Raw genomic sequence first — 5,887 nt, forward strand, 5'->3', positions numbered from 1 at the left:
TTCATTCCTTCTTAGAATGGATAACAAAAATACCCATGGAAGGGGTTACAGAGACAAAGTTCAGAGCTGAGATGGAAGGAAGGACCATCCAGAGACTGCCCCACCAGGCGATCCATCCCATAAACAACTTTTTGCTGACAGGACCCTGATATAGCCATCTCCTGTGTGGCTCTGTCAGTGCCTGGCAAATACAGACGATTATGCTCACAGTCATCCATTGGACGGAGCACAAGGTCCCCAGTGAAGGAGCCAGAGAAAGTACCCAGGGAGCTGAAGGGGACCCAAGCCCCATAGGAGGAACATCAATATGAACTAACCAGTACCCCCCAGAGCTCCTTGAAACTATCACCAATCAAAGAAAACACATGGTGGGACTTGTGGCTCTAGCTATATATGTAGCCTAGTCGGTCATCAATGGGAGGAGAGACCCTTGGTCCTGTGAAGGCTCTAGGCCCCAGTATAGCAGAATGCAATGGCCAGGAAGCAGGAGTGGGTGGGTCGGGGAGCAGGGATACGGGGTAGAGGATAGGAAATTTTCAGAGGGTATATTATGAAAGGGGATAACATTTGAAATGTAAGTCAAGAAAATATCTTTAAAAATAAAAAGTAAAAAAAAAATTGTTGGAAGAATGTGAGACTCAGGGGAATTGGTTCTTTAGATGTTTGGTACAACTTAACCATGAGGTATCAAGTTCTGGGCTTTTATATGGTGTTTTGTTACGAGCTTAATATTCTTATTAATTGTTGGTCTGTGGGAGGTTGGATATGATAGGAACTTACTCATTTCTTCTAGCTAAGTCAGTTTTTCTTATATAACGGCGCAGACCCTCTCTGATCCTTTGTACTTCCATGATAACCAATTGTCATGTTTTTACTACTGACCACATTACTCAAGTCCCCTCTCTAATTAATCTAGATAAACGTTGGACAATTACATTTTCATTTTAAAACAGACTTAATGTTGACACGTTCTATTATTTTTCCATTCTCTGTACTATTTATTTCTGATTTATTCTGTATTATTTTCCTTCCTTCTATTTTGGGCTTGCTTTCCTATTCATCTAGTCCCTTCTGAAAAAAATGCATTTACTATAAAACTTGTGAGTACTTTAATTAGTTCTTTACTTTTGTAACTTCATCTCTTTGAACTGCTATTCCTGGATCCCATGAGTTTGAGTGTACTATGCAACCCTTTGGCATTTATTTCACTGTGTTTCAAAGGAGCCTACTTAAATCTTTATTTCATAGCTACTCAGGAGTGTGTTGACTTCCAAGCATTTTTGGATATTTTGATCCCCCTGTCATTAATTTTCATTTCACATTATGGAGGTGAGAAAAATGCATGGTATGCTCTCGGTATTCATAAATTAAGACTTTGGGCATGACATATAATTGTCCTAGTGAATATGTGGAAAGAATATGTTTATTCTACCACTACTAGGTGAAATGATCTGTTTATTTATGTGTGCTAGGTCATCTACTGTAAAGTGTATTTTGGATAAAAACTTCTGTCTGGATGGCATGTCCATTTCTAAAAGGAGAGAATATGGATCCCTGCATATTAGTGTATTCTAGTCCATCTCTGCATCAAGATTTATTATTACTTGCTTTATAGAGTTACATTCTCCATGTTGGGTCCAGGTTACTTTAAATAATTTTTACTGTATAACAAATACAATATTCTCCATCCTTAGGACTTTTTTGTTTTGATGTCATGATTTATATCTCTTTACATTGGATATCCCTCTAAAGATTAACTATAGCTATGTCTTGAATAGTTTTGCCTTTTCACCTTCACACTTGGATTATGTGATTTGCACACCACCATTTTAGCAACTACTCTGAATTTTACTATGTACTTACTTTCACTATGTTTTATACATTCATGTATTTCAAAGTGTTTTATTTTATTCCACCTTTAGACATTTCCTTTAAAAATATTTCTTGTAAAATAGATTTGGTGACAATGAAGTCTCTCATCTGTTTGCCTAGGAAATTATTTCTCCACTTTCACTTCTGATGAACAACTTTGGTGCACACAGGACTCTCCGTTGGCAGTTATCCCTTAGCACTCTGAATCTGTCACCCCATTCTCAACCCACCCTCCACATTCCTTTATCACAGAACATCCTCATGTGTGCTCTAAGGCAAACTGTTCCAAGTTCCTTTCTTTCTCCTGCTTCTTTCAAATCCTCTTTGTTTTTTATTTCTTACTATAGTATTTGAGTCTGACTAAATGGCTATGGTTTTCCTTACCTGAAAAATACTCATATGAATTTATTTTAGAGCATCTGATATTTATCTATCTAGTTATCACCTATCTATCAAGGAGCTGGCTATCTATCATCTATTAGTCAATCATATACCTGTCACCTATTACCTGTCATCTATTTATCATCTATTTGTCATCTGTCAATCTATCAACCAGCTATCATGTATCTATCATCTACCTAGTATCTACTTATCATGTATCATCTATTACCTATCATTTATCATCTGTCAGTCTGTTATCTATCATCTAGTTATCCATCTTCTGATTCTGATATTTTCTGATTTCTCTAAATATACTTATCTCTTAGTCTCTCTTTCTTCTCTTTAAATACAACTCAAATATTTGCTCTTTAGTGCTATCTCACAACTCCCGTAGGCTTTTTTGATTCTTTTTGCACCTACTGGTTTTATTTATAAGTGCAATTTGTATGCATCAAAAATCAATTGCTTTTAAATATTAAACTTGTTTTGGAAAACTTTTAGCTGGTAGCATGAAAATATGTGAAAATGTATGTGGGTTTATAAATTTTAATTTATCTGAGAAAATCAGTTGAAGACAAATATGTCTGCTTCCTTTTGCTACTCTAATAAATTGCCACAAACTTAGTATATGAAAATAATAAATATTTATCATTCCACTGTTCTGTAGGTCAGGAACCTGACATAGCTCTCACTGAGTTTATATCAAGGTGTTGATAACTCTCTGTTCCTTCATGGACCTAGGCGATTCTATGTCTTTCCCAGCTTTGGAACCAGGACATTGGCTGCCTTGTAATCCCATTCTTCTGTCTTTAATGTGAGAAACATCAAGCCAATCCCTCCTCATTTTGGTCTCTCTGTGATTTTTCTTTTCTTCTGATTCTGCTGGGTCTACCTGAGTCATCTTGTCATGTCAAGGTGAACTGGTAAACAGCCTTAAATCTTATATTTTCCTGATGATCACAATTCATGGTCAGATTTGCATCCATTTCTTCATTTCCTGGTGTCACATGCTACTAGTCTCTCTAACCATATACACCAACAAATGTCCTCAGAAATAGAACATTTACCTCTAATTCACCACACAACCAGTTTATGGCACAGAAATAAACAATCATCATTTTAGTGAATATATTTTGTAATTTGGACTCCTCACATTGAACATCTAATACACAAACTCCCTTCATTCTGCCTTTCATAGCCACATCCAAATCACCATTACTGTCTGTTACTTTCTCAGCTTGAATTCCTGGAATTACTTTACTTACCATTAAATACTAAGGCAGTATTCCCATCTCCCTTTATTTAACAACGTGTGAGAGGGCCTTGGCTAGTTTCTCCATCTTGAAACTCTTGTGTCTCTTGGTGGCTCTCTGTGGCCTGGGTTTCCTCCCTGCCTGCTAGCATTAGCGGGCTCCTTTGTAGACCCTTCTTCCTCCGTGGCATCTGGGTATTTGGCTGCCATTTGGAACTCTGTCATGGATGCTGACATAAATCCACATGTTCTCCTGTGTTTATTACCTCAGCTTTATTGCCGTTTATAGGCAAACTGTTCCAAGTTTCTATCCCTAGCCAGATCCACCTCTTTGACCTTCAGATCTATAAACATTTCTACTGATGGAACTTATGTGTCCAGTGAATATTTATTTTAGTGCAGTAAACCTTTATAATTTAGCTTCTGTGCTTCAACTCACTCTTCTTTCTTCCTCTCCCCTGCCCTCTCTCAGAAAATGCCATAGCCAGTACTTTGTTGAATAAGCCAAACCCAGCTCTCATCCTCTCTTCCTCCATCAATCAGCATCATGACAGAGATCCTTTCTCCATCCTAACTCTAATGCACAGCACCCACAAGGTCACTTCTCAAGCTCAAATCATCAAGGTATCTTGTATGGATCACCTGTCTCTCTGCTTCAGTTTTGAGACCACTTCCCTTTCACTTGATCCCCACCAATGGCAAAGTGATTGATTTTCTTTGTTCTACTAGATCATCGATGCTGAAATAGCAAGGAACAGGGTGGTACCCAGAGAACCTAAAGTTTCAAGTTTTCAAAAGCACATGTGAAAATCTAGCAATACAAGGGAAGGTAACACCAGAGAGAAGGGCAGGGTCCACCCTGAGTGGAGACCCTCCCTTGTATAGACTAAGTAGACAAAATAGCTCATGAAGAGGAACTTGGAAGGAGTATTGGCTGCTATGTTTGACCCAGTTTGAAAGAAATGTCATACAAATATTCCATGTGCTGTGATACACATTTAGAGTGAGTATATCAGCATGTCAGTCTCTTTCACCTACTGTCCTTGTGTTTGCTCAGTGGCAGAGAGAGCTCTATTGTCAAGTTAGTGTTGTGCACAGGAGATAGTGTACTGCCACTCTTCCCTACCCACCAAGACCAGCCATAAGCCTCAGTTTTAATATTACCTTCTCTTATTCTTAGCATTGCCTGTCAAAAACCATCTAAGGTGCCACTTCAGCAACACATGTACTCAAATTGGAATGATACAGAGAAGATTAGCATGGCCGCTGCACAAGGATGACATGCAAATTCATGAAGCATTTCATATTTTAAAAAAAGAAATCTAGGAAAGGCTAAAGACATACAAGTGACCTTTCTGGAGACAGCCCATCATATTGCATGGTCTGTGATAGGTGAACTCTAAATTGCAGGGCCTTTAGAGATCTCATCTCAGAATTGATTCTTGTTATTGTTGATATGCCTTTGCTGTCATTATAAAATTAGTCTACTAAGGAGCTGAAGGGGTTCGCAGCCCTTCATGTGAACTAGCCAGTACCCCCATTGCTCCCAGGGACTAAACCACCAACTAAAGAGTACACATGGTGGGACTCATGGCTTCAGCTGCATATGCAGCAGAGGATGGCCTAGTTGGACATCAATGGGAGGAGATGCCTTTTGTTCTATGAAGGCTCTATGCCCCAGTGTGGGGGGGATGCCAGGGCAAGGAAGTGGGAGTGGGCAGGTTGGTGAGAAGGGGAAGGGGATGGGGGGGGAGTGTTTTTCAGAAGGAGACCAGGAAAGGGGACAACATTTGAAATGTAAATAAAGAAAATATCCAATAAAAATAAAATAAAATTAGTCTAATAATTTCTGGGCATTAGTCAACCCTATTGGGCAGATTTTCTGCAATCAACAAAGATGTAGTCTCTTGTTGCAATGCTATACAGATGAGGTAATGATTTCTTAATTTCTTATAATGTTTCCATAGAATTCCTAAATTTATACAAGTAATTTTGAGTCCTCATTGGCATAAAAGCTGTAGTTAGAGTTCTGTAAACCTTCAGGTGTCACAAGCTAATTGCACTAGGATGCAAAGCAGACTTGAAACACATTTATGATCAGGGAAATCATTCCTTCTAGGCCCAGTGTGAAACCTTTGCCTTCTAGCTAAAGTTGTAAGCTGGGAGTGGACAATTTATTGTGGGTATAAAGACAGAAAATGAAATGTTGGCTAGATTTATCCATACAAACCTTCAATGCTAGTAAGACACAGGCAGATGATTTGCCTCTTGATTAAACTGTGTTAACTTATGACATAAGAATTATTGTTTTAAGCCAGGTGTGGTGGCACATGCCTTTAATCCCAGCACTCGGGAGGCAGAGGCAGGCGGATTTCTGAGTTC

At 38.6% G+C, this 5,887-nt stretch overlaps 1 non-coding gene across 1 annotated transcript; it reads left to right on the forward strand.

Annotated features, from left to right (window-relative positions):
* The first annotated feature begins 4,710 nt into the window (after positions 1–4,710).
* LOC115064224 lies at positions 4,711–4,816 on the forward strand. Its single transcript, XR_003844048.1, has one exon. It is a non-coding gene; the product is annotated as a U6 spliceosomal RNA (small nuclear RNA).
* Positions 4,817–5,887: the final 1,071 nt, after the last annotated feature.

This window comes from Mus pahari, chromosome 5, assembly GCF_900095145.1.
Source record: "Mus pahari chromosome 5, PAHARI_EIJ_v1.1, whole genome shotgun sequence".
NCBI classification, from domain to species: domain Eukaryota; kingdom Metazoa; phylum Chordata; class Mammalia; order Rodentia; family Muridae; genus Mus; species Mus pahari.